At 38.2% G+C, this 26333-nt stretch overlaps 1 pseudogene; it reads left to right on the top strand.

The window, feature by feature from the left end:
• Positions 1 to 23488: 23488 nt before the first annotated feature.
• On the top strand, positions 23489 to 24125 carry LOC105003196 (annotated as a pseudogene).
• The last annotated feature ends 2208 nt before the right edge of the window (positions 24126 to 26333 follow it).

The raw sequence follows: 26333 nt of genomic DNA on the forward strand, positions 1-26333 counted from the left end.
TGACAGGCAGTAGATTAGGGTAACTTCCTATGACATGCTTAGTCAAAAGGAAATAGGTATAAAATATGGATGTCCGGGAGTTGGAAAATGAATTCAAGAAAAATAGCTCAAGTTGTACAAGCTAAAAGGTTTCCAAAAACCTGCATGGTAATACATGTGTGAGGAGTCATCTCTAACAGATAAAACAGTGAAACTCATCAAAAAGCAACTTCCGTATATTCAAAAATATTATTGGCAACAATAATACTCCCTCAAACCTACATTACTGTATTTTTCATTCAGTTATGTTATTTCACATCTTTGTGACTCACTGATCAAGTGCAGGCTTTTTATGGGGCATAATAGCCTTTTCTCAGCTGACTTGGAATGCCCAAATGCCAAACGAGAACTTAACTGAAGGAGTCATTTCATGCAGGCCTTAGGAGAGTAATGCTATTTCAGTCTCCAAAAAAAAAAATCAGCTAAAGATAGGCTCAAATTTCAGAAACAAGATCATGAGCTTATGTTTCTCCAGTTTTCACTTCAAAATAGAACATTCAAATATTTCATTCTCTTTTGCATTATGCCAAGATCATACCTAGGACTATAAAACGAGAAGTATATGCAAAAATAACAATGACGAAATACCCTCTGCTTGTCTTTAAGATTTTAATATTTCCTAGAGGATACAGGCAGCAGAATCATTGCCATTCCTTGTTAAGGTTCTTCTCAGTGAACGAGAGTGTTGTGTATCAATACAGCTCAAGGGATTCCTGAAGAAACAGTTGATGGGGGAGCCACAGCACAAGAGGAATTCCACTAGACAAGCCCTTAATATTTTACTCACCAAGAGAAATGACCTGTTTTTAAAGAAATTCACAAAGGAGTTAGTGCATGAAAGAAGTGGAAATGCTATACACAGTGTCTTAAATTAAGGTATCAATAGCTAGCACTGGCAGGCAAGTCCTCTGATCAGCTGGAGAAAGACTGTAGAAAATGGGCAAAGGAAGCATGAACACTACACTGAAAGAGAAACCCAAGTGCTCCGGAGAATTTGAAAGGATGTGAAAGGATGTTCAAAATTATTGGTCATGAGGAAAAGGCAAGCTAATGATAACTTACTGTGAACAATGTCAGATTCACGATCTCCGAAGAAGATGTAGCTTCGGGACCGGGGACCAGCCTTGATCACTCAAGAGCTTTGGTATAGCAGAGTTTTATTAAAGTATAAAAAGGGTCAGAGAAAGTTTCTGACATAGACACCAGAAGGGGGGATGGAGAGTGCCCCTCTTGCTAGTCTTAGCAAGGGAGCTATATACTTTTCAACTGGTTATTAACAATAAATCAAAAGAAAGTCTCAAGGCTGTAAAGGTCTTACCAGACCCACTCCCACAATATACATTTTAAGATAATAGGATTAGAACTAATAACAGAAAGATCTTACCAGACCCACTCCCATAAATATACATTGAAAGATGACAGGATTTGTCAGAGATTCTCAAGGAGAAACATGTTCTCAAGCAGGATACATTGTTGTTATATAATCATTGCTACAGAGTTTAATGGAAAACATATACTTGAGCAAGATGAGTTGTCGTGTTGTGCAATCATCAGCCCTGGACTTAAAGGAAAAAAAAAAATGTCCTTTTCTCCTCCTTGAGAACTCCAGACACCTATCTCCTTCATGAGAGCCCCAGACCCCTTTCTCCTCCTCCGGGATCCCAGACTTCTTAATGACCTACCTAGGAATTGACTCTTTCACTAAGACATCAATGAGATATCACATCAAACTTTTTAAATTGGCAACAGAAAGTCAGGTATCACTTAGTATTCATGGGATGGGGAAATTGTCATGAATAGTCGACTAAGAAGAGTAATAGCTGGTGTGGACATTCTGGAAGGCATTCTGGAAAGCAATCCAGCACTACCTTGCAAGACAGATATAACTATACAAGTCCAGGATGGGTATCCCAGTAAAATCCTGATAGCTCCACAAAGATTGGTTCAAAGCATTGTGTTTCTTGATAAAGAGTTAGAGGGCTTCCCTGGTGGCGCAGTGTTAGCACCTGACAATGCAGGAGACGCAGGTTTGATCCCTGGGTTGGGAAGATCCCTCTGGAGAAGGAAATGCAACGCACTCCAGTATTCTTGTCTGGGAAATCCCACTGACAGAGGAGCCTGGGGGTTATAGTCCATGGAGTCACAAGAGTCGAAAGAGTTAGAAGTAACCTGAGTGTCCACCATAGGGAGAGAGGAAATGTTGATGCCCATCACAATAAATTATCCAGAAGGTACAAACTAGTATATGTCAATTGTAGTTCAAATTTTTTAAAAGATACAAATTAGGTATAAACTTGGCAACATAGATTGATCTTTAAAATGTGGTGTTAGTGGGAAAGAGTAAGAAACAATTAGAGACCTACAATATGTATTTAAATTTATATAGGTGATGGTTATATTGTCTAAATAAATTTAAATAGATCTGCACACAACACTTGGCAAGAATACATTCATATTAAAGGATATACTTTAAACACATTAATATACCTGCCTATGAAGGTAGGAGATTTTTAAAAATGCAAACTTTATAATGAAATAAGATGCATGTACAAAAGACAATATTAGGCCCAGAAAACAAAAACACTTTGAAATCTCATCCTCCTCTAAAATCTACCTCTTAAACCTATTTCTCCAACCTCACAGCAGTTTTGGAGCAAAATTTTTATACGGGAGAGATAGAGAGAAGATGAGGAGGCAGACAGAGTGTGCATGCAAAGTACATGTGGATGGAAATAGGACCATCCATAGGACAGAAATCAAGTACTAGCATCAAACATCATCATAAAAAGTAAGGTCTCTTTCTAGAACAATCCTAATGGTTATAATAAAACTCAGATTAGTGGGCCATTTTTCCTTAAATAATGATATTTGTCATTGTCATCATTATTCATATTAGCCAGTGTATAAGCTTTAGTTGAGACTTGAGCAGTCAACAGTTAGATTAAAAAAGAGGACTTCCTGCAAACTTCTTAGTTTCTCATTCATTTACATGCATTTTTATTTGTTTATTTAGGACTTTCCCCCCCTTTTAGTCTAATTCATGTTTCAAAAAAAGCTCACTACCTCTGCTAAGACCAGTTCTCTTGGATCAGTCATTACCGTGTGTGTATGTTAACTGTAAACATGTGTGATGAGATAATTTCTCTCTTTCACACACACACTCACTAAACACTCCTGTCCACTGAACAATACTAGACTAAATCTTCATCCTACATATTGTCAAAATGGAAGTAACAAGATAGCACCAGGAAATACAGTCTGGTAGCAAAAATCGATGGACATGAGTCTGAGTGAACTCCGGGAGTTGGTGATGGACAGGGAGGCCTGGCGTGCTGTGATTCATGGGGTCGCAAATAGTCGGACACGACTGAGTGACTGAACTGAACTGAACTGAACTGAGCAAACTATTTTATTCCTCCAATCCCAACATGTTTATACATGAGTGAGAAAGAATATGCATGGTATGCATGTGTGGATGTGTGCGTGTGCATGTTCGTGCATGCACAAACTGTACGTGGATGGAGAGGGGGTGGAAAACAAGTAATACTGGGTTGTTGTTTTTTTAACATACTTGGATACTTTCAGGGAAGCATGCACTCTCCACTTACAACTGCCCCTGCCCTTCCTTCCAGCTTCTATCTAAAGTGTCCCCCTTCTTCTCACCTGCCTGGCCCCAAAAGACATCAGACTTCATACTGCTGCTCAACTGCTCTGCTCTGCAATGGTTTCCCAGATACCCTGGGCACATTTAAAAACAGGAGGAGGCCCACTGAGTAGGCATAAGCCTGAGTATAGAGGGAAAAACAATAGCTATCAATCCCTGTTTGATCAAACCACAGAGAAAGATAGGGCTTCTCCCTGAGGGAGCTTGAAATCAGCACATCATAACTTGCAGAAACGGACACCTGTGAAACGGTCTTTCCCCATATTTTCCTTGCTTGAAGAGCATGACAAAAGAAAGAGAAGAACAAAAGGACAGAACCTAAGGTTTCTCATTTTTTTTGCTTTTGCTTCACTTTGAGACATTTATAAAATGATACATCACAGGAAGACAGGAGCCAATTTTCAAATTTGGATGCCTCAGACAGCTATCCCTACACAAAACATGGAAAGCCAGCAATCCTTTCTTGCCAGCTTTAGGGATTTGGTCTCCTGTTGAAAGCTTTCCAAATGGACAGATGTAAGAATACTGCTTCATGGGCCAGATACTGAAATTACAACTCTTGACTGCAAATTCAAGAGCAATGAAATTGTGCAGCAAATGCTGTCTGGGCTGGGAGGGAGCCCATGTAGCCATTGAAGATTAGTGCAAACTGGCACCACTTACCAGGCCAGGGTAATAAAGGCAAATTTTCTAAAGAAAAATTATATTCAGTATTATCAAATTCCTACTAGTGTCCAGTTCTCAAATTTACCATTCAAAGGAAAGAAGGAACTTAGAAAGGATTCATGATAAAACAACCAAATTTTTAGAATTATAGTTAAAAAAGAGAGCTGTCAAAGTCATGTATTTCAGTAAATGCTAACCTTCAATCACATTCAGTTAAGTTGCTCAGTCATGTCCAACTCTTTGTGACCCAGGGACTGCAGCACACCAGGCTTCCCTGTCCATCACCAACTCCCGGAGCTTGCTCAAACTCATGTCCATTGAGTCAGTGATACCATCCAACCATCTCATCCTCTGTTGCCCCCGTCTCCTCCTGCCTTCAATTTTGCCCAGCATCAGGAGGGTCTTTTCCAATGAGTCAGTTCTTCACATCAAGTGGCCAAAGACTGGAGTTTCAGCTTCAGCATCAGTCCTTCCAATGAATATTCAGGACTGATTTCATTTATGACTGACTAGTTTGATCTCCTTGCAGTCTAAGGGACTCTCAAGAGTCTTCTCCAACATCACAGTTCAAAAGCATCAATTCTTTGGTGCTCAGCTTTCTTTATAGTCCAACTCTCACATCCATACATGACTACTTGAAAAACCATAGCTTTGACTAGACGGACCTTTGTCAGCAAAGTAATATCTTTGCTTTTTAATATGCTGTCTAGGTTGGTCATAGCTTTTCTTCCAAGGAGCAAGCATCTTTTATGGCTTGCATAAAGTTCATGGCTGCAGTCTCCATCTGCACACATTATTATCTCCAAAATCATCTTTATTTGTTATGCTCAATATATCTGTCCATTTAATACCCTTTACTAAATGTCTACTGTGTGGCAGTCATTGTGGTAAGTGGTGTGTGTGTGTGTGTGTGATTACATTTGATGTTACAACCTATAAGCAATTTTTTAATACATTTTCTAGAAAAGCACCTGGAATATGTTCTACCAATTTATTATTTTTCAATTAGTCACACCTAAGTATATTCTTAGAGAAAATAATATGTTCACATACAATGTACAAGAGTGTTCATAGCAGCATTGCTCAGAATAGCCCAATTAATAGCATTAGAATAGATATATGAGGGTTTATTCAAACATCAAAATACTATGCAACAATAAAAATGAGCAGATCTCAAGGACATGCAGTCATCTGGATCATCCTCACTGAGTAACACTGAGTAAGAGAAGCCAAACATGAGAGAGGGTGTGCTATGTAGTTCCACTTACATTATACAAAGTTCACATACAGGCAAAGCTAATCAAAGAAGGTGGCAATCAGAATAGCAGTTCCCTCTGGGGACTTCCCTGGTGATTCAGATGGTAAAGCATCTGCCTACAATGTGGGAGACCTGGGTTCGATCCCTGGGTCAGGAAGATCCCCTGGAGAAGGAAATGGCAACCCCCTCCAGTACTCTTGCTTGGAAAATCCCATGGATGGAGGATCCTGATAGGCTACAGTTCATGGGGTCGCAAAGAATCGGACACGACCAAGTGACTTCACTTTCACTTTTTCTGGGGCATGCATGGTGCCTAGAAGGTACACAGAGGGATCTACAGTACTGATAACATTCTGATTCGTGATCTGGGAATAGGCTACAAGGGTTTTCACTGTGTGAAAATTTGCTCTGTACCTTCTCTGTGCATTTGACACTTCTATAAAAAGTTTGTGAACATAAAAAGAAGTAACATGACACTAATGCTGAGAAGTATTTACTATATGATAATCGATTAAACAACTTTAAAATCTTACTGTATGACTGCAACTTGGTAAATTTGACACTAGGTACTGGCACAGAACACAGAAAGTAACAAGAATATGTTATGGTATTAAAAACTAACAGTGGTAATGTTTCTTCTCTTCATGTTGGTATGCTGCTGCTGCTAAGTCACTTCAGTCATGTCCGACTCTATGTGACCCCATAGATGGCAGCCCACCAGGCTCCCCTGTCCCTGGGATTCTCCAGGCAAGAACACTGGAGTGGGTTGCCATTTCCTTCTCCAATGCGTGAAAGTGAAAAGTGAAAGTGAAGTCGTTCAGTCGTGTTCGACTCTTAGCGACCCCGTGTACTGCAGCCTACCAGGCTCCTCTGCCCGTGAGACTTTCCAGGCAAGAGTACTGAAGTGGGTTGCCATTGCCTTCTATAACATCATATAATTACCTTTCTTAAAAATATATTTACTTATTTATTTATTTGGCTGTATTGGGTCTTATTTGTGGCATGCAGACTCTTCACTGCAGGGCACAAGCTCTTTAGTGGTGGCACGTGGGCTGGGCAGTTGCCCACATGGGCTTTGTTGCCCTACAGCATGTGAGATCTTAATTCCCCAGCAGGGATTGAACCTATGTCCCCTGAATTGCAAGGCAGATTCTTAGCCACTGGACAACCAAGGAAGTCCCCACAATTACTCTTTAAAAGGTAGAAGCAGTATGCTATTAATATGTATGAGATTCCTCCAACCTGCTTGTCCACTATAAAATTTCCCCCAAATTCAAGTTATCTTGCAGCTTGGACAAGTATGCTCTGAAAGATGTAAGTGCCCCATAAATCAGATCTACCTTTTTACATTTATCTCTCTTACATACATTTGAATATATAATATACATCTATCATCAATGTTTCTAGATCATATAAACTGTCAGTTATGCTCCCTGCTTGGGTAATTCACATGACAAAGGTGTCTCAGGGTCAAGAGTTGGAGTCAATGACTCCTTCTCTGACACCAAGTATAAAAAAGGAATGGCCAAATATAAGTACAGTACACAAAACAGGATGGTTTATGTCTCTCATGGAATAACATGGGACTTTCATAGGAGAAGTGAAAACTATTATAGAAGGCTTTGCCCAAAACCTTTTAGACAAAGACAGAAATCATGTCATATCAACTTTTCCAAAGAGAGATAAATGCTGTCATTTCAAACTCTAAACTGAAAATGTAACATGGATTCCAGTTATGAGTACCAAGCAATTATGTGAACACCAACTGGCAATTTGGTATCCTAACAACACGTAGGAAAAGAAGGTAAATTCTCCAGGTATGTGGGAAATACAAAGGCATGCCACGAAGAAGATCGAGATGATCTTGTTTTCATCCCCATTTGTTTTCTATCTCTTTTTTCTAATTTATGTTCAGAAAAAGGACAGTTCAAGCAGATGGTGAAACTAAGCAGGACCTCATCCTAAATATGAAGGCCTGCTGATGCCATATGACTTTCTTTCCTTTTTCTTCCCCTAATTCTAAGTATACTAAGGTCTGAATTTTATGCATAAAAATGTCCCCAATAAATTTGTCCCCATCATATTGCAGAATCAAGCTTTCCCTTGACTCCTTTTGCATTAGGATAGTAAGTAGAAGAAACCTATTAAACTACCTTAGTGCTTCTCAGATGGTTCAGTGGTAAAGAATCCACCTGCCAAATAGGAAATGTAGGTTCAATCCCTGGGTCAGGAAAATCCCCTGGAGAAAGAAGTGGCAACTCACTCCAGGATTCTTGCTTGTGACATCTCATAGACAGAGGAGTATGGCAGGCACAGTCCATGGGGTTTCAAAGGAGTCAGACACATCTTAGCAACTAAACAACAATAACAACAAACTACCTTAAGTAAATCAAATCTATGGAATTTATTAGTAAGCTACAGACATACCTCATAAAAATCAAAAGCAGAAAGTCTATCTCAATTTTAAGGAAAAATGGAGCCAGTTACTTGAGAGTCTGGGTCAAAGCCCAGTCTTTCCTTCATTATCTGCTTTGTACTATCTACATTTCATTCTTCTTCTTCTCTCTCTCTCCTTTTCTCTTCTCTCATTCTCTTAAATTATATATAAATTAGCCACATAGAGCCACCACCAACTCAGATACATATTTAGAGCTAGTGGGCTGCATGCACTGAATACCAATTCTAAATTAATGTTAAAGATAAATCTGTTGCATTTCTATACACTAACAACAAAAGATCAGAAAAGGAAATTAAAGAAATGATCTCATTTATAACCATTGCATCAAAAAGAATAAAATACCTAGGAATATACCCACCTAAGGAAACAAAAGACCTGTCCTCTGAAAACTATAAGACACTGATGAAAGAAATTGAAGATACTACAAACAGATGAAAAGATATACATGTTCTTATATTGAAAGAATCATTATTGACAAAAAAGACTATACAACCCAAGACTATCCACAATTCAATGCCATCCCTATCAAATGACCAATGGCATTTTTCACAGAACTAGAACAAAAAAGTCGTAAAATTTATATGAAGACAAAGACTCTGAATAGCCAAAGCAATCTTGAGAAAGAAAAGCAGAGCTGGAGGAATCAAGCACCCTGACTTCAGACCATACTACAAACTTACAGTCATCAAAACAGGATGGTACCAGCACAAAAATAGACATATAGATCAATGGGACAGGATATAAAGCTGAGAAATTAACCCACACACCTACTGGCAATTAATCTATGACATAGAAGGCAAGACTTTAAAATGGAGGAAAAAACAGTTTCTTCAATAAGTAGTTCTGGGAAAACTGGACAGATCCATGTATGTCAGGAGACATTCAACTTTAAGGGATCCAATATGTTTTCTTCCTTTGTGTGCCATTTCTCAAGGACTCTCTGTTCCTTATCAGTTCCTGAAAAACAGGAACGAGCAGAGCTGCACACAGTTCTCAGGACTGAGATCACGGAAAAGAACACCTGCTTGGATTCCCTTCAGTGACCTTGTACTTAAAGGACTATCCATTTTGTTGCAACTGGTGGAATTCCATTCTTTTTAATGGCTGAGTAATCATTCTATTGAAGATATATAAACATGCATTTCTACAAATAAAGTACCCTTGTTTCACTTGAGACTTGGGTCCCCTGCATCCTTCTTCTCATTGACTCCATTCTCCAGGTCCGGGTCTAGGAAGACCATGACACATGTAAAACATGAAATTAGTACATTCTTTAACACAATACAAAAAATAAACTCAAAATGGATTAAAGATCTAAATTTAAGACCAGATACTATAAAATTCTTAGGGGAAAACATAGGCAGAACACTCTCTGACAAAAATCACAGCAGTATCTTTTGTGATCTGTCTTCCAAAGTAGTGGAAATAAAAATAAACAAATGAGACCTAAGTAAACTCAAAAGCTTTTGTTCATCAAAGGAAACCATATACAAAATGAAAATACAACACACAGAATGGGAGAAAATTGTCTACACAATATGACAGACAATGGATTAGTCTACAACATTTACAAACAGTTCATGCAGCTCCACATTAAAAAAAATTAAAAGTGGACAGAGACCTAAAGACACATTTCTCCAAAGACGACAGTAGGTGGCCAAGAGGCACATGAAAAGATCCTCACTATCCCTAGTTATTAGAGAAATGCAAATAAAAACTACAGTAAGGGCTTCCCTGGTGGTCCAGTGGTTAAAATTCTCCCTTGAAATTCAAGGAATACTGGTTAGATCCCTGGTGTGAGAAGATCCCACATGCCCATGCACCAAAACCCATCGAGTCCACATGCCACAACTACTGAAGCTCGCACACCTAGAGCCTGTGTTCCGCAACAAGGGAAGCCATCACAGTGAGAGGTCCATGCACCGCAACAAAGAGTAGCCCCCACTTTCTGCAACTAGAGAAAGTCCATGTACAGCCACTAAGACCCACCAGAACCAATAAACAAATAAACCTTAAAAAAAAAAAAAGAACTACAATGAGGTGTCAATTCACACCAGTCAGAATGGCCACTGTCAAAGAATGTACAAACAATAAATGCTGGAGAGGATGTGGAGAAAAGGGAATCCTCATACACGGTTGGTAGGAATGTAAATTGGTACAGCCATTATGGAGAACAATGTGGAGGTTCTTTAAAAATCTAAAAATAGAGCTACCACGTGATCCAGCAATCCCACTCTTAGGCACATATTCAGAAAGAAACATGGCTTAAAAGTATACCTGTACCCCACCAATGTTCATCGCAGCACTGTTTACGATAGCCAAGACATGGAAGCATGCCCATCAACAGACGAATGAATAAAGAAAATGTGGCACATTTATACAATGAAATATTACTCAGACATTAAAAAGAATGGAATAATGCCATTTGCAGCAACATGGAAGGAACAGGAGATTGTCACACCAAATGAGGTCAGATAGAGAAAGACCACTATCATATGATGTCATGTATATGCAAAATCTAAAAAAAAAAAAAATTATACAACTTAAATTATTTACAAAACAGAAACAGACTCACAGACTTAGAGAAGGAACTTACAATTACTGGGGAGAAAGGTGAGGGAGGGAGGGATAGATTGGGTGTTTAGATTGACATAGACACACTTTTGTATTTTAAATTAAATGCCTTTCCATGGGAAAAAAAAAAAGACAATCTAATTGGTCCTATTTGATTCTAGCATCTTAGAGTCAGTCCTAATTGATTCTAGCATCTTAGAGTCAGTCCTAATTGATTCTAGCATCTTAGATTCATGGAAAATGTCTTGAGGGGAAAGAATACAGTGAACTTTAGGGCTATGAACTTTCAATGCTTTTAAGCATTACTCCAGAAACAATACCCTAAAACACCTTTCGGTTCTCAAGGAAAAGAAGAGAAAAAAGCCAGATTAAGCCCTATGATATTGTCTTGTGAATGTTCCAGCCTGTGTGACCATCATGGGCATGGCCGGCACTCTGAATACACATGCAGAGGAACCAGTGCTGAGGACTCATATCATATTGGAATTTTATCAGGTCATCGTCCTCTGCAAATGTTCTACCTGATCTGAGAGTGAATTCCAAACTGCTGCCGAGTCTGAAGTCTTGATGCTACATGGAGTCTTGTGTGTCCCTCTAGCTCTTCTTGTGCCTCTTTACTTATTCACTGTGATTCTCTCCACTTTGCTTTGTGTGTCTCAAACATGTTAAGTTTCTCACCTGGAAGACTCTGCTTGGCTGCTCTTTGTGCCTCAGAGTATCCTCCCATCACCTTTTCTTCACATGCGTGACTCTCTCTCATACTTCAACTCTCATTCAACAGTCACTTTGGATAGGTGTTTACTGGCAACCATATTGATAATAATTTCTTACTAAGTTTCTTTCTATTGCACCATTCATTTTAGTATAAATCCAACCTAAAATTGGAGCTTCCTTGGTGGCTCAGTGGTAAAGAATCTGCCTGCCAATGCAGGAGATGGATCCCTGGATGTAGAAGATCCCCTGGAGAAAGAAATGGCAACCCAGTCTAGATTCTTGCTGGGAAATTTCATGGATAGAGGCGCCTGGTGGGCTACAGTCCATGGGGTCAAAAAACAGTGGGACATGACTTAGCAACTAAACAACAATAACCTAAAATGGTCTTTGTTTATTTTCTGACTCATAGTGCAGTATAAGCTCCGTAACTGCAAGAATTTTTTCAGTTTGTTCATTGCTTTTTCCTCATCACCGTAGAGGTCTTTTAGAGCAGGCAGAAAATAAATATACCAAATAAATATAAACTGTAATTAAAAGGTATATTCTTAAATGCAAAATTAAAGCAAACTCAGTGTGAAATAGCAGCATCAAAATGTTAACTGGATCAAAAACAGCAAGTTTCAAAATAGGCCATTGTTCCCCAACTTTCTTGTGAGCTAATTCTGAGACATACAGAACAGGTATCAAGAGGGAGCCTTTGAAAAGTTCGAGGCTATAGAATGATCCTTCAGGGTCCACACTGACAAGAGTCAGCAGAGTAGAGGAAAGGGTATTATAAAAGTTTCACACGAGTAAACAAGAAATTCAGTACAATAGTGCAGTCTCTGTGGAAAACAGGGTGGTAGTTATTCAAAAAGCTAGACACAGAATTATCATGACTCAGCAATTCCACCTCTATGTATATTAGGCGTATATTAAAAGAATTAAAAAGAGGGACTCAGACATTTCCACATTCATTGCAGTATTATTCCCTGTAACATTATTTTCAAGCCAAAAGTTAGGGTAGAAACAATCCAAATGTCCATCTACAGATGAACGGATAACAAAATTTTATATGTATACATTTATATATGCCTAAAAGAATATGATATATATAGATATAAAGGATACGATACATGCTTCCACATGAATAAATCTTGAGAATGTTTTGATAAGTTAAATAAACCAGATATAAGCGAACACTTATTATATGATTCCATTTACATGAAACACCTAGAACAAGAAAATTAATAGAAACAAAATACAGATTGGAGGTTCCCAGGAGATGGAAAGTTTTTGAATAATGATTAGAGTCTCTATTTGTGGATGAAGAAGATGCTATATGTTCCAAGTCATACACTAGGAGAAATATTTGTAAAATACATATGTGATTAAGGGATAGTATCTAAATGTACAAATTTTAAAACACCACAATAATAATAATAAATAATTCCATTTAAAAATGAACAAAAGATCTGAGATAGACATTGAAATGAAGAAGATATACAGATGGTAAATAAGCACAAGAAAAGATGAACAACATCATATATCATCAAACAACTGCAAGTTAAAACAACTATACACCTATCAGAATGGCTAAAATTCAAAACACTAACAACATCAAATGCTGGTAAGGATGAAGAGCAATAGGAATTCCCATTCATTGTGGGAATGCAAAACGGTAGTACAGCCATTCTGGAAGGCAGTTTACCACTTTCTTGTAAAACTAAACATACCCTTACCATAAGATCTAGCAAATGTATTCATTGATATTTATCCAAATGAGTTGAAAACTTATGACCACAGCAAAACCTGGACACAGATGTTTACAGCAGCTCTATTTGTAATCGCCAATACCTGGAAGCAATCAAGAAGTCCTTCACTAGATGAATGAATAAATGAATTGTCATACATTCATACAATGGAATATTAGACAGTGCTTAAAAGAAAATGAGCTAAAAGACACAAAAGACATGGAGGAAACTTACATGCCTATTACAAGTTAAAAGAGCCAATCTGGAGAGGTTACATACCACATACAATATGATTCAAACTATATGACATTCTAAAAAAGGCAAAGCTATGAAAACAGTGGCCTTCCCAAGTGGTGCAGTGGTAAAGAATCTGCCTGCCAGTGCTGGAGACAGAAGATGTGGGTTTGATCGGTGGGTCAGGAAGATCTCCAGACATAGGAAATGGCAACCCACTCCAGTATTCTTGCCTAGAAAATTCCATGAACAGACTTTGTGACCCCTTGGTGGGCTACAGTCCAGGACCTCACAAACAGTCAGACATGACTGAGCATACACACATGGAAACAGTGGGGGGAAAAAAAGTAGCTAGCAGAGGTCATTGGGAGAAGGAAGAATAAACAGATGGAGCACAGAGGATTTTTAGGGCAGTAAAACTACTCTGTAAGATACTATAATGGTGGATATGTATCATTATACACTTGTCAAAACTCGTAGACCAAGAGTGGAACTTAATGTGAACTATGGATAATAATGTGTCAGTGTTGGTTTACAGACTGTAACCACTCTGGTGTGGGATGGTGATGGTAGGGGAGGCCATGCATATGTGGGGAGAGGAAACATATGTACTTTTTATGCTTCCCATTCAGTTTTGTTATAAACTTAAAACCACTCTAAAAATAAAGTCCGTTAAAATTAATAAATTCAATTCAAAAAACAAAGTTTGGGAAATAGCAGTGATGGTTTCATAACACTGTGAATGGAATAATGCACTGAAATGTACATGTGATGTTTAAAAAGGCAAATCAGTACCATTGGGTGGGTTTGCATTCAACATTCAGAGCTCTGGAATTCAGCATCTTGGATCCAGAATGTGTTTCTTTGGAAGGCCAGTAGAACAGGGCATTAATGAACATGAGAGGACCTAAGACTTAGGGAAGGCTAATGCTGCAATTCTGGTTGTGTCTATTTATATGACAAATTTATTCCCATATCTAGAGCAGGTCTGTAGAAATGCAAACTACAAAAACATACCATAAGGCATAAATCATGGGAATTTATGGCATAAACCATTAGAAATTTCTTTATAATTCACTTCACTACTTTGACTCCCTTCGATTGCATGTGTGCGTGTGTGTGTGTATACACACACACACACACACACACACACACTGACTCCCTTACATTTGTTAACGGCCATACCATGTTCCATCAAGTTTAAAATCTTGGATAAAACCTGGATTCCACCTTTTCTTACTTCTCAACTCTAATATCCAATCAATTACTGAGTTTTACAGATCCTTCTTTGTCAATATCTTTCAAATTCACCTCTATTTTTATTTTAACATCTTCTTCCAGGTCTTCATTGCATCCTCTTTGTTTAGAGCAAAAATTTTCACCTGTGTTTCTACTCCAGTTTCCTCTGCTTTAATCTCTTCCACATACACTCCTGCTGAATGAGTTTTCCTAAAATGTATTTCCAATCATGTCACTTGACTTCAGGACAGACTTGAGTCACTCCTGATGGTCTACAGAACTCAGTATGAATACATACCTCACTCTGGAATTCAACAGGCATCAGTTCACAAGATGTGCATTAAGGATTAACACCTATTACATTAAACCTAGACACTTATTAAAGAGCAAAGACATCACTTTGCCCACAAAGGTCCATATACTCAAAGCTATGGTCTTTCCAGTAGTCATGTACGGATGTGAGAGTTAGACCATAAAGAAGGCAGAGAGCCAAAGAATTTATGCTTTTGAACTGTAGGGCTGGAGAAGATTCCTGAGAGTCCCTTGGACAGCAAGAAGATCAAACTAGTCAATTCTAAAGGAATTCAACCCTGAATATTCATTGGAAAGACTGATGCTGAAACTCCAATTCTTTGGCTACCTGATACAAAGAGCTGACTCATTGGAAAAGACCCTGATGCTGGGAAAGATTGAAGGCAGGAGGAGAAGAGGGCAAAAGAGGTTGAGATAGTTGGATGGCATCACCAACTCAATGGACATGAACTTTGGCAAACTTCAAGAGATGGTGAGGGATAGGGAGGTCTGGTATGCTGCAGTCCATGGGGTCACAAAGAGTCAGACATGACTTGGTGACTGAACAACAACAAAAGGAAGGAGGTTAGAGCTGAGGAAGAAGTCAAAGGGTAGAGCAGAAAGCCAACTCAGCAGAGAGCTCTCAAGAGAATAATGTCCATCAGAGCATCCCTCATAACACTTAAATAATCTCACTTTCATATAAAGCCACACACTTATCTAGGGCCTCAGTGTCATCCTGGACAAGGTGATTCTCTGAAGCTGAGTCAGGCTTTGAAGGTGCAGACAGGTGGAGGCTTTTTACCAAATTCCTTACAGCAGAGCATGCAGATGGACAGGGGATGGAGCATTACCTTATCTATCACCACATTTTCCCTATTCTTTATTACTTTGCCTTAATGTCTACACAGTTCAGTTCAGTTCAGTTGCTCAGTCGTGTCCGACTCTTTGCAACCCATGAACCGCAGCACGCCAGGCCTTCCTGTCCATCACCAATGCCTGGAGTTTATGCAAATTCATGTTCATTGAGTCAATGATTCCATCCAACCATCTCATCCTCTGTCATCCCCTTCTCCTCCTGCCCTCAATATTTCCCAGCATCAGGGTCTTTTCCAATGAGTCAGCTCTTCACATCAGGTGGCGAAAGTATTGGAGTTTCATTTTCAACATCAGTCCTTCCAATGAACACCCAGGACTGATCTCCTTTTGGATAGACTGGTTGGATGTCCTTGCAGTCCAAGGGACTCTCAAGAGTTCTCCAACACCACAGTTCAAAAGCATCAATTCTTCAGCATTCAGCTTTCTTTATGGTCCAACTCTCACATCCATACATGACTATTGGAAAAACCATAGCCTTGACTAGATGGACCTTTGTTGACAAAGTAATGTCTCTGGTTTTTAATATGCTGTCTAGGTTGGTCATAACTTTACTTCCAAGGAGTAAGCGTCTTTTCATTTCATGGCTGCAATCACCATCTGCAGTGATTCTGGAGCCCCAAAAAATTAAGTCAGCCACTGTTTCCACTGTTGCCCCATCTATTTGCCATGAGGTGATGGGACCGGATGCCACAATCTTAGTTTTCTAAATGTTGAGCTTTAAGGCAACTTTTTCACTCTCCTCTTTCACTTTCATCAAGAGGCTCTCAAGTTCTTCTTCACTTTCTGTCATAAGGGTAGTGTCATCTGCATATCTGAGATTATTGATATTTCTCCCAGCAATCTTGATTCCAGCTTGTGCTTCATCCAACCCAGCGTTTCTCATGATGTACTCTGTATATAAGTTAAATAAGCAGAGTGACAATATATACAGGCTTGACATATTCCTTTTCCTATTTGGAACCAATCTGTTGTTCCATGTCCAGTTCTAACTGTTGCTTCCTGACCTGCATACAGGTTTCTCAGGATGTAGATCAGGTGGTCTGGTATTCCCATCTCTTGAAGAATTTTCCACGGTTTATTGTGATCCACACAGTCAAAGGCTTTGGCATAGTCAACAAAGCAGAAATAGATGTTTTTCTGAAACTCTCTTGCTTTTTTAATGATCCAGCAGATGTTGGCAATTTGATCTCTGGTTCCTCTGCCTTTTCTAAAACCAGCTTGAACATCAGGAAGTTCACAGTTCACATATTGCTGAAGCCTGGCTTGGAGAATTTTGAGCATTACTTTATTAGCGTGTGACATGAGTGCAATTGTGTGGTAGTTTGAGCATTCTTTGGCATTGCCTTTCTTTGGGATTGGAATGAAAACTGACCTTTTTCAGTCCTGTGGCCACTGCTGAGTTTTCCAAATTTGCTGGCATATTGAGTGTAGCACTTTCATAGCATCATCTTCCAGGATTTGAAATAGCTTCACTGGAATTCCATCACCTCCACTGCTGCTGCTGCTGTTAAGTCGCTTCAGTCATGTCCGGCTCTGTGTGACCCCATGGACTGCAGCCTACCAGGATTCTCCATCCCTGGGATTCTCCAGGCAAGAACACTGGAGTGGGTTGCCATTTCCTTCTCCACTAGATTTGTTCATAGTGATGCTTCCTAAGGCCCTCTTGACTTCACATTCCAGGATGTCTGGCTCTAGGTGAGTGATCACACCATCATGATTATCTGGGTTGTGAAGATCTTTTTTGTACAGTTCTTCTCTGTATTCTTGACACCTTTTCTTAATATCTTCTGCTTCTGTTAGGTCCATATCACTTTTGTCCTTTATTGAGCCCATCTTTGCATGAAATGTTCCCTACACAGAGGCTTGTGTAAATTTCTCTCTTAAAATCACTTCCTCACATCCGACACATGCACTTTACCTTTGTTTATACAATTGCCTCTGAACATTAGGCATCCCACTCGACCCCTTCCTTTCAAAGACCTACCATCAGTCAGTGTCCACCTCAAATACTGCCTCTTACAGAGATCTTCTCTTTTACTTATCAGTTGATAAATTGATCTCACTTTTCTCCTCAGATTTCTTTGCTCACACTGCCAGCAGGATAAGTTTTTAGCATTACTTTTGCTAGTATTCTCTTCCCTAATCTAGCATAAGCATTTTATACACACAGTATGTTAAATTCACCTTTGTAACTCTTAAAGAATCTCATATAGTACCTTACAATGATAGGACTTCAATAAATAATTTGGGAATTGAACACAGGCACCTCAAAGTATTGTTCACTCAAAGTACAGAGGTGGCATGACATAGGACACTGGGAAGGGAACTTAAAAATAAAACTGAAGGCTGATTCCTCCGTTTTCCATTAAAATGCCATTTAAACCATGCAAAGTGCCAGGTTCCAGGTTCAAGGTGGGGTTTCATGTCTAAATTCAATCTCTCATCCTGGTTCCACTCCGGGGTTCTACAACTAGATGAAAAGCAATTAGCTTTACCAATGACAAAAGTGAACATCAGAATGCTGCCTGAGCCCAAATGTGATTTAGTACTCTTTCCTGCTTCAAATAAAGAGGTGCCTGGTTAGTTTCAAGCTCAGATGCTCAAACTGAGAGCAAACCAAGCACCTGAGCTGGCCTAGCAGGAGAGTGCGGGAAGGACTGAGTAGAAAGATCAGGAATGTATATTTCAATAACATTGAAACATTTCTATGTTTCAAAATATGGGGAGGAGGAGGAGGGCAGAGCAGGAGACTGCGCATGACTATTAAAGGAAACAGCGTTAATGTCTGGTTCATGAACTAACCCTTAAGGCAATTCCAAGTGGGAAATTTTTCAGAGATTACTGAGCATAGCACCATTACTGGAAGAAGTATATGATTTTAAAGACATTCATTTGGATGCATAACATATGATATGTTTAGATGAAAGCATCATTACTTTAGACAGTGTTCTTCAAGTATGGTCCCTGGACCGACAACATCAGCATCACTGAACATGTAAATCAAACATGTAAATCAAACCTACTAAACTACAGACTGAATATTTTAACAGAAATTCTAGGTGATTCTGATGCATGCTCAGGATGAAGACTACTGCTTTAGAGCCACATATTTTTCTGCTGGATATTCCTGGATTGTGCAATTATCTCATCTATATCTAATGTGTTTCAGTAAAGCTGGTTTAAAATTAGGAAGTATCATGAATCCTTGTGCTAATCTCTTTTTTAAACATGCAAAGCGTTCTTTTTAATGGGAAAAAAACATTAATTGCCATCCAATAGAAACAGCTGTGTATTGCCCAGGGAAACTTCTGTTTACAAAAGTAAAATTCCTTAATAGAACAAGCACATTGTCTATGCAAGGACGAGCACAGGAACCATTTACTGGTGCACTGCTACATAAATTGTGTTTGTTTGTAATATTAATCAATTGGCAGCACTAAATAGTTCACTTTCTTGGGAACACTAGAGAAAACCACTTTATCAAAGAAAAAGTTAAGGACAGAAAGGTTGGAAAATTACATAAAGTACTCAACTGATGAAATTTCTAAATATTTTAACAAGGAAAGATGCATGAGTCAATATGATGCTAGACAATCACAGGCATATTTTATTGAGCTACTTAATATTCAGAGCTTCTACCTAAATCTGGAATAATATTAAATTTCATAAATTAAATGGATTTGGACTGGTAAAATACTCAAATATTTCTCTCTTTATATGGTGACCTAGTTCATCTTTATTTTTTTCTCTTTCATTTTTAAGACATAACCTATCCCCGGAGCTATCACATATACACATACCTAGGGAATATGTATTAATAGTTTAAAAATGATGTCTTTTAGACTTCCATTAGAGTTTGTTACAGTATTGCTTACAGAAATAAATCATATTATTATTGCATTTGTATATTTATTCAAAACTAATTTTATAATGTATATCTGTGCTTAGTCGCTCAGTCGTGTCCAACTCTCTGTGACCCCATGAACTGTAGACCACCAGGTTCCTCTGTCCCTAGGGATTCTCCCTACTGTAGTAGGTTGCCATTCCCTTCTCCAAATGTCTATCTACTCAATCCTATTATGATGAAACATGACAATTAGAGATAGACACATATTTGTAAGAGACAGTATATAAGGTAATGAGAAGAATCAGGGTTTAATATTGACTCTGACATTACTAGTCTTATGACCTTTGTTTACTTAACCATTCTGAGTCTAAGGTTCTTGTCTCTAAAATGAAAAATTTAAACATATAATATATATAGGACTATTATGAATACATCATTTGGTTAATTGCTCTTTATGGGACCAATCATAATGTCACTCTTCCCATATAAAACACAGCCTCAACGAATGCTTGGTGTGGGCTTCTTTTGGATCTCAGTGAAAGGAATGGACTTTACATATGTATACCTCTGGGTCAAGGACAGAACCACCAGCGTAAGAACTGAGAGAAGCATGAGTATGTCAACTGCATGAAACCCTAGAAAGTATAGGGGAATTATATTTGCTGCCACAGGTCACAGCAGATACAATTTCATATATTTATCATGAAAACAAGTTTAACCAAATTTCTGAGATGGCTGGGAAGTGTCAACTGCCTTCTAGGTTACATACAAGGAATGCATTTCAGGCTCTGTCCTCTTGAGTATTAATACCAAATACTAGTTCCCTTACCCAAGTTTGCAACTGAGGTTTAGAACAACTGATTCAGAGCTGCAGCACTCTCTCTAATGTAAGCTCCAAATATATACTGAAGCCTGGGCCAGGGCTCTTATCAGGAGCACGCCAAGTACTCCAGCTGTACCGGCTGGTGATGAGGGAAGGCTGGACATTCCCATGTCATGCAGACACTGTAAAATGTTGAACCTGATGACTCTAGTCAGTTCCAACACATCTCTCCTTTCAATAACCAAATGGTTCCTGGCCCACCCAGCACAAGTTCAGAAACCCACCCGGCACAGCCATATCTGGCACCTGTCATGTCAAAAGTAAATGAGCCCTGATGAATGAAGGACATAGGAACATCCACAAGCTCAGAAAAGCAAAAAAGGAAAAGCAAAGATATTTTAATCCTTTTTGAGTAGTCATCATTTTCACTTTAGAGAATATTGCCAGCAGTCCAGTTTAAGTACATATTTTCCAAGAGAAAATTATTGATCTTTTTCAGGCTGGGAACATCTGATATCCATATAAGAGCACATTTGTCAGATTATGATTTCTGTACTTTTAAATATAGATAAAAATACATACATATCTCTACATTTAACTGTATAGATGTGAAAGTGAAAGTCGCTCAGTCATGTAGGACTCTTTGTAAGCCCATGGACTATACGATCCATGGAATTCTCCAGGCCAGAATACTGGAGTGGGTAGCTGTTCCCTTCTGCAGGGGATTTTCCCATCCCAGGGATCGAACCCAGGTCTCCTACATTGCAGGCAGATTCTTTACCAGCTGAGCCACCCATACTCATTATTCCATTTTACTCCAAGGCGCAGGTTTGAGACTGGAGCCAAGTACAACAGTAAATAAATTGAGCCAAAGTGGATGTGGCTGTAATGGAGAAATTGTTCAACAGATAAAAGCTGTTAAATTTTTGCTCATTTTTCTACTACCATGACTATTCAGACCTAAAGCAAATACACATTTAGATTCATCTTATACATTTTAACTCAATGATGGGCTTTAAACATTTATTGATTTAAAAGAAAGGGATGATATGACTATGGGTAAATTGATAAAACCATTTCATATCTTTCACTGAGAAACATGTTGCTCATTAGCCGTTATAAGAATCAATAAACCATCATGAGTATAGGCCTACAAAGATTTAAAACACAAATGAAATACAGAGGAAAACATTGACAACTAGATGACAGGGGGTTAATTATATCATTATTTAAAGAGCTCTTTAATATGAAAAAGGCTGATGACTCAGTAGCAAAATGGGCAAAGAACAATGGAAAAAAGCTCACAAAAATTGCAATAGTTTGTTAACAGACATAATCGTAGAAATGTAAATGAAAGCCATAATAAAGTTCCATTTGTCTCTTATTGGCAAAGACCAAGAAGTGTCAACCAGCACATGAGAAAATAAACCTTCTACTACATGGCTCAGGAGGGAACGCAAACTGTCAGGAAATTAGTCAATGTCATCTAAATTAATATGCACACCAACTTTGACCCAGCAACTCCATTTCCATTAATATAAATCTGTTATATGTATATACACAAGCATGCACAAATACATTTAAAATAATATCCTTTCTATTAATAGTTACTTAAAATTAAAATGACCAACCAGAAATAACCTGAACATTCAACAGTAGACTGATTAGACCAATCGTGACCTAAAGTGCAACTGAATACTATGTAGAGATCAAGAAAAGTGGTATGCTGAAGTGGAATGCTCTTAAATAGATATCAAAGTGATGTGTGTAATATACTAGGGCATGCATGCTTAGTCATGTCTTGCTCTTTGCGACCCCATGAACCGTAGTTCTGCCAGGCTCCACCGTCCATGGAATTTTTCATGGGATTTTCCCAACAGGAATACTAATACTAAAATCTGTACTAAATTTTTATAACATTAGTTCAGAGCATCAATATGAAGACAAGTCCACATCATGTACCTCTGATATGGCACAGACAGATATGATATACTTGAAAAATATATAAATGCAATCTAATCATTATAAACATCAGATAAATTCAAACTGAAATACATTCTCTAAGACAACTGATTTGTATTCATCAAAAGAAATAACAGAAGAACTAAAAAACTGCCCCCAGATTGAAGAAGATTAAGGAGATATAGCAACTAAAAGCAATATGAGATCTTGAATTGTATCCTGATCCCTGAAAAAAAAGACATTGAGGGCAGCAAATAGCTAAAATTTAAATGTCATTTTATTAGTATTATTACTAACCAAATATTAATTTTTAGTTATAATTACATTTTTCTGAAAGTTGTTAACATAAGATAAAATTAGTAAAAGATATGCACGAATGTTCTGAACTATATCTGAAACTTTTCAGTAAATCTAAAATTATTTCAAAATAAAAACTTTAAAAAATACTCACATGCATTATATCCAATTTTTTAAAGCATAACTATTTCTGGTGACACAATAAACCATTGACAGTGTGCCCTCTGAAAGTAAATATGAGATCTGAACGATCTGGGGAAAAACAAATACCTCCTTTTCCATTGCTTATCTTTTCTTCCTTTTTTTAAAACCTTGTCAATAAAGTGTTGACTATATCTTTTCAATAATATGTAATTAATCAAAACTAAGGAAACAATGGTTAAGTGTATCAATATTACTTTTTAAATTTTCTTAAATTATTAAAAATCAGTTTTAATAACATTTTAAGTTTGGTCATCAAAGATTATTGCAATATGCTTATAAAAAATATGCCTGCAATGCAGAAGACCCGGGTTTGATCCCTGGGTCTGGAAGATCCCCTGGAGAATGAAATGGCAACCCACTTCAGTATTCTTGCCTGGAAAATCCCCATGGACAGAGGAGCCTGGTGGGTTACAGTCCATGGGGTCACAAAGAGTTGGACACGACTGAGCAACTAACACACTTTCACAAAAAATATCCCACAAAAACATATAAACTATTGTTTATGGGTATATGTGGGTATGGATAGGGATGTGTGTGAAAAAAGAATCTTACCCTGATAAAAGAATCTTAAAATGCTCTTTTCCGGTTATTGCAGTGTGAGGAACCATGAGCAGCAAAGTCTCCCGCAACACCCTCTATGAGGCGTGGCAGGAAGTCCTGCACAGGAATCAGCATAAATGGTGGAAGATTTTGGAGATAATGGATCAGCCAGAAGAACTATGACCCTCAGAAGGACAAATGCTTCTCGGGCACCATCAGGCTTAAGTCCACTCCCCACCCCAAGTTCTCAGTATGTGTCTTGGGGTACCAGCAGCACTGTGATGAGGCCAAGGCTGTGGATATCCCCCACACGGACACTGAGGTGCTGAAGAAACTCAATAAGAACAAGAAACTGGTCAAGAAGTTTGCCAAGAAATATGCCTTTTTGGCTTCTGAGTCTCTGATCAAGCAGATCCCATGAATCCTAGGCCCAGGCCTGAATAAGACTGACAAGTTGCCTTCCTTGCTGACCCACAGTGAGAACATGGTGGCCAAAATTGATGAAGTCCATGATCAAGTTCCAGATGAAGAAGGTGCTGTGTCTGGCAATGGCTGTTGGCCATGTGACGATGACAGATGATGAGTTTGTGTACAACCTGCACTTAGCTGTAAACTTCCTGATGTCGTTGCTCACAAAAACTGTCAGAACATTAGGGCCTTGTACATTAAGAGCACCATGGGCAAGCCCCAGCATCTGTACTAAACACAGCTTAATAAACCATACTCAACTATACTCAAAAAAACAAAACAAACAAACAAAAAAATCCCTTAAAATGATATTGTTTAAAAGTTTTAAATGTGAAGAAAAACATGAACTTTTGATATTACAATATTTTAAATAAAACTAAAAAGCAATTCTGTAAGATACAAGTTGGCAATGTGGTGAGCTGTACCTATTCAAGCTGCAGCTACTGTTATTTTGAGCAACTTTTGATTCTAGTTCTCCAACTATGGGCATGAAATCAGGCCACGAGAACTCACCTCCTAGTAAGGATTTGACCCTATGGTACTTAAGGTCTCCACTTTTGAATTGTCTTCCTAATGTAGAATTTAATACAATCCCCTGTTATAAGTGTTTCTTGAACAAATATATTAATATAATGATACTCTGCATTTTTAAATATTTTCCTACTTTTTATCATCCAGTCCAATTTCAATAGAGCCAATCTGTGCATTGAGATATATAAGTTTACACAGTAGAGAAAACCTTACAAAGACAATTTCTGTAATTGAAAAGTTTAGTAGTAGGCATAAAACAGAACAGAGAACTTCATTTCACTACACTCTTCCTGTACTCATTATAATGTTTGGGCTGACTGAGACAGCTGAATACAATGGGAAATGCTAAGTGTTTTTGTCTTTATTAGCATATATAATGCTTCAGTTTGCTGAAGATATAGTTAGTCTTCATTGCACAGTCTTTTCAAAAATATGTTATTATTACCTTTTCCAATACCATTGGAATGACAAAGATGTTTCATCTACTTATTTATAGATTGTCCCAGTATTGTTCTCCAGCAATTTCTTTTCTAAAGCGTAAGTTTTGAAGAGGTGCTTTGTTTTTTTACATAAGACAAAATCTGAGAGTGTTTTCATACTTGAATCATTTGTTGACTGGGGCTAAAATATTATTTAATAATAGAGAAACAAATGAAGACAAGGAGGAAAGAGCAAGACCAAGTATAGATGCTCTAGTCAATTTTCCACAGCAGTCACTTGGAGAACATGCTTTGTTATCCAAAGAAATAAAATCTTTCTAGCTCTCTCCATTGCATAAGGACATCTGAAGGCCTATTATAAGATTTTGCAATATGGGTGCTAGGAAACCAGAGTGAACAACATGGTTGGTTTAAATTAACAAATTTAAATTTCTTCCCAGTCACAAGTCATCTGCAAAAATCAATTTCACCTGAAGTTTTGCCCATGATTTCCTTTCTCTAGGCTTACCTTTTATTGTACTGTGTTTGGGCATGAAACATCTAATACTTTATTTTTGTGCATGCCATTTATAAACTGATCAGAAACGGGTACTAAAGTGCTTCAAAGCAGAAAAACTCATTTGACATTCAGAATATGTGTTTTTGCTAACATGCCCCTTGAAACTGAAAGTAGTAAATGTGTTAGTTTCTCAGTTGTGTCCAACTCTTTGTGACCCCATGAACTGTAGCCTGCCAGGCTTCTCTGTCCATGGAATTCTCCAGACAAGAATACTGGAGTGGGAAGCCACTCCCTTCTCCAAGAGATCTCCCCTACCCAGGAATCGAACCCCAGTCTCCTTCATTGCAGTTGGATTCTTTACCATCTGAGCCACCAGAAAGTCCCAACATGCCCATTATGAATGTTAAAAAACAGAGTTTATATTCACTCCCAAGATCCCTGGGGCCAAGGAAGTATTTGTATTTGCAACATATTCTAATCTAGTGATGCTATAATTTATTAGAAAAATAAGATATAACTTCATATTAGCTCTTGGTGGTGAGTTTTCTTGGTACATGTGTTTCTCCTGTTGGCTTTAAATACTTTAATGAAGCATCATTTTGGGGTTTCTGTTACGTATCTGCTTGGGAATAAATTGTTATTTGGATGACTTCAGATTGTGTATTTCAGCCGTAGACTGTCAATTACAGGTGAGAAGGAGGTATGGAACAATCCACTTCTTCTCTTCTAGGGTCTTTTGTTTTCCCTTGAGCTTGAAGAGACCTTTTGTTTCTTGAGTCAAGAGCTCTGCCTAAAAATCCTTTCGATATGAATTCATTATATTCATGAATTCAAAACGCCATCTAGATGATGATGACACTAGTATTTATATTTATATGAGCGCTGAAGAATTGATGCTTTTGAACTGTGGTGTTGGAGAAAACTCCTGAGAGCCCCTTGGACTGCAAGGAGATCTAACCAGTCCATCCTACAG

Source organism: Bison bison, unplaced genomic scaffold (assembly GCF_000754665.1).
Source record: "Bison bison bison isolate TAMUID 2011002044 unplaced genomic scaffold, Bison_UMD1.0 scf7180017864464, whole genome shotgun sequence".
Lineage (NCBI taxonomy): Eukaryota > Metazoa > Chordata > Mammalia > Artiodactyla > Bovidae > Bison > Bison bison.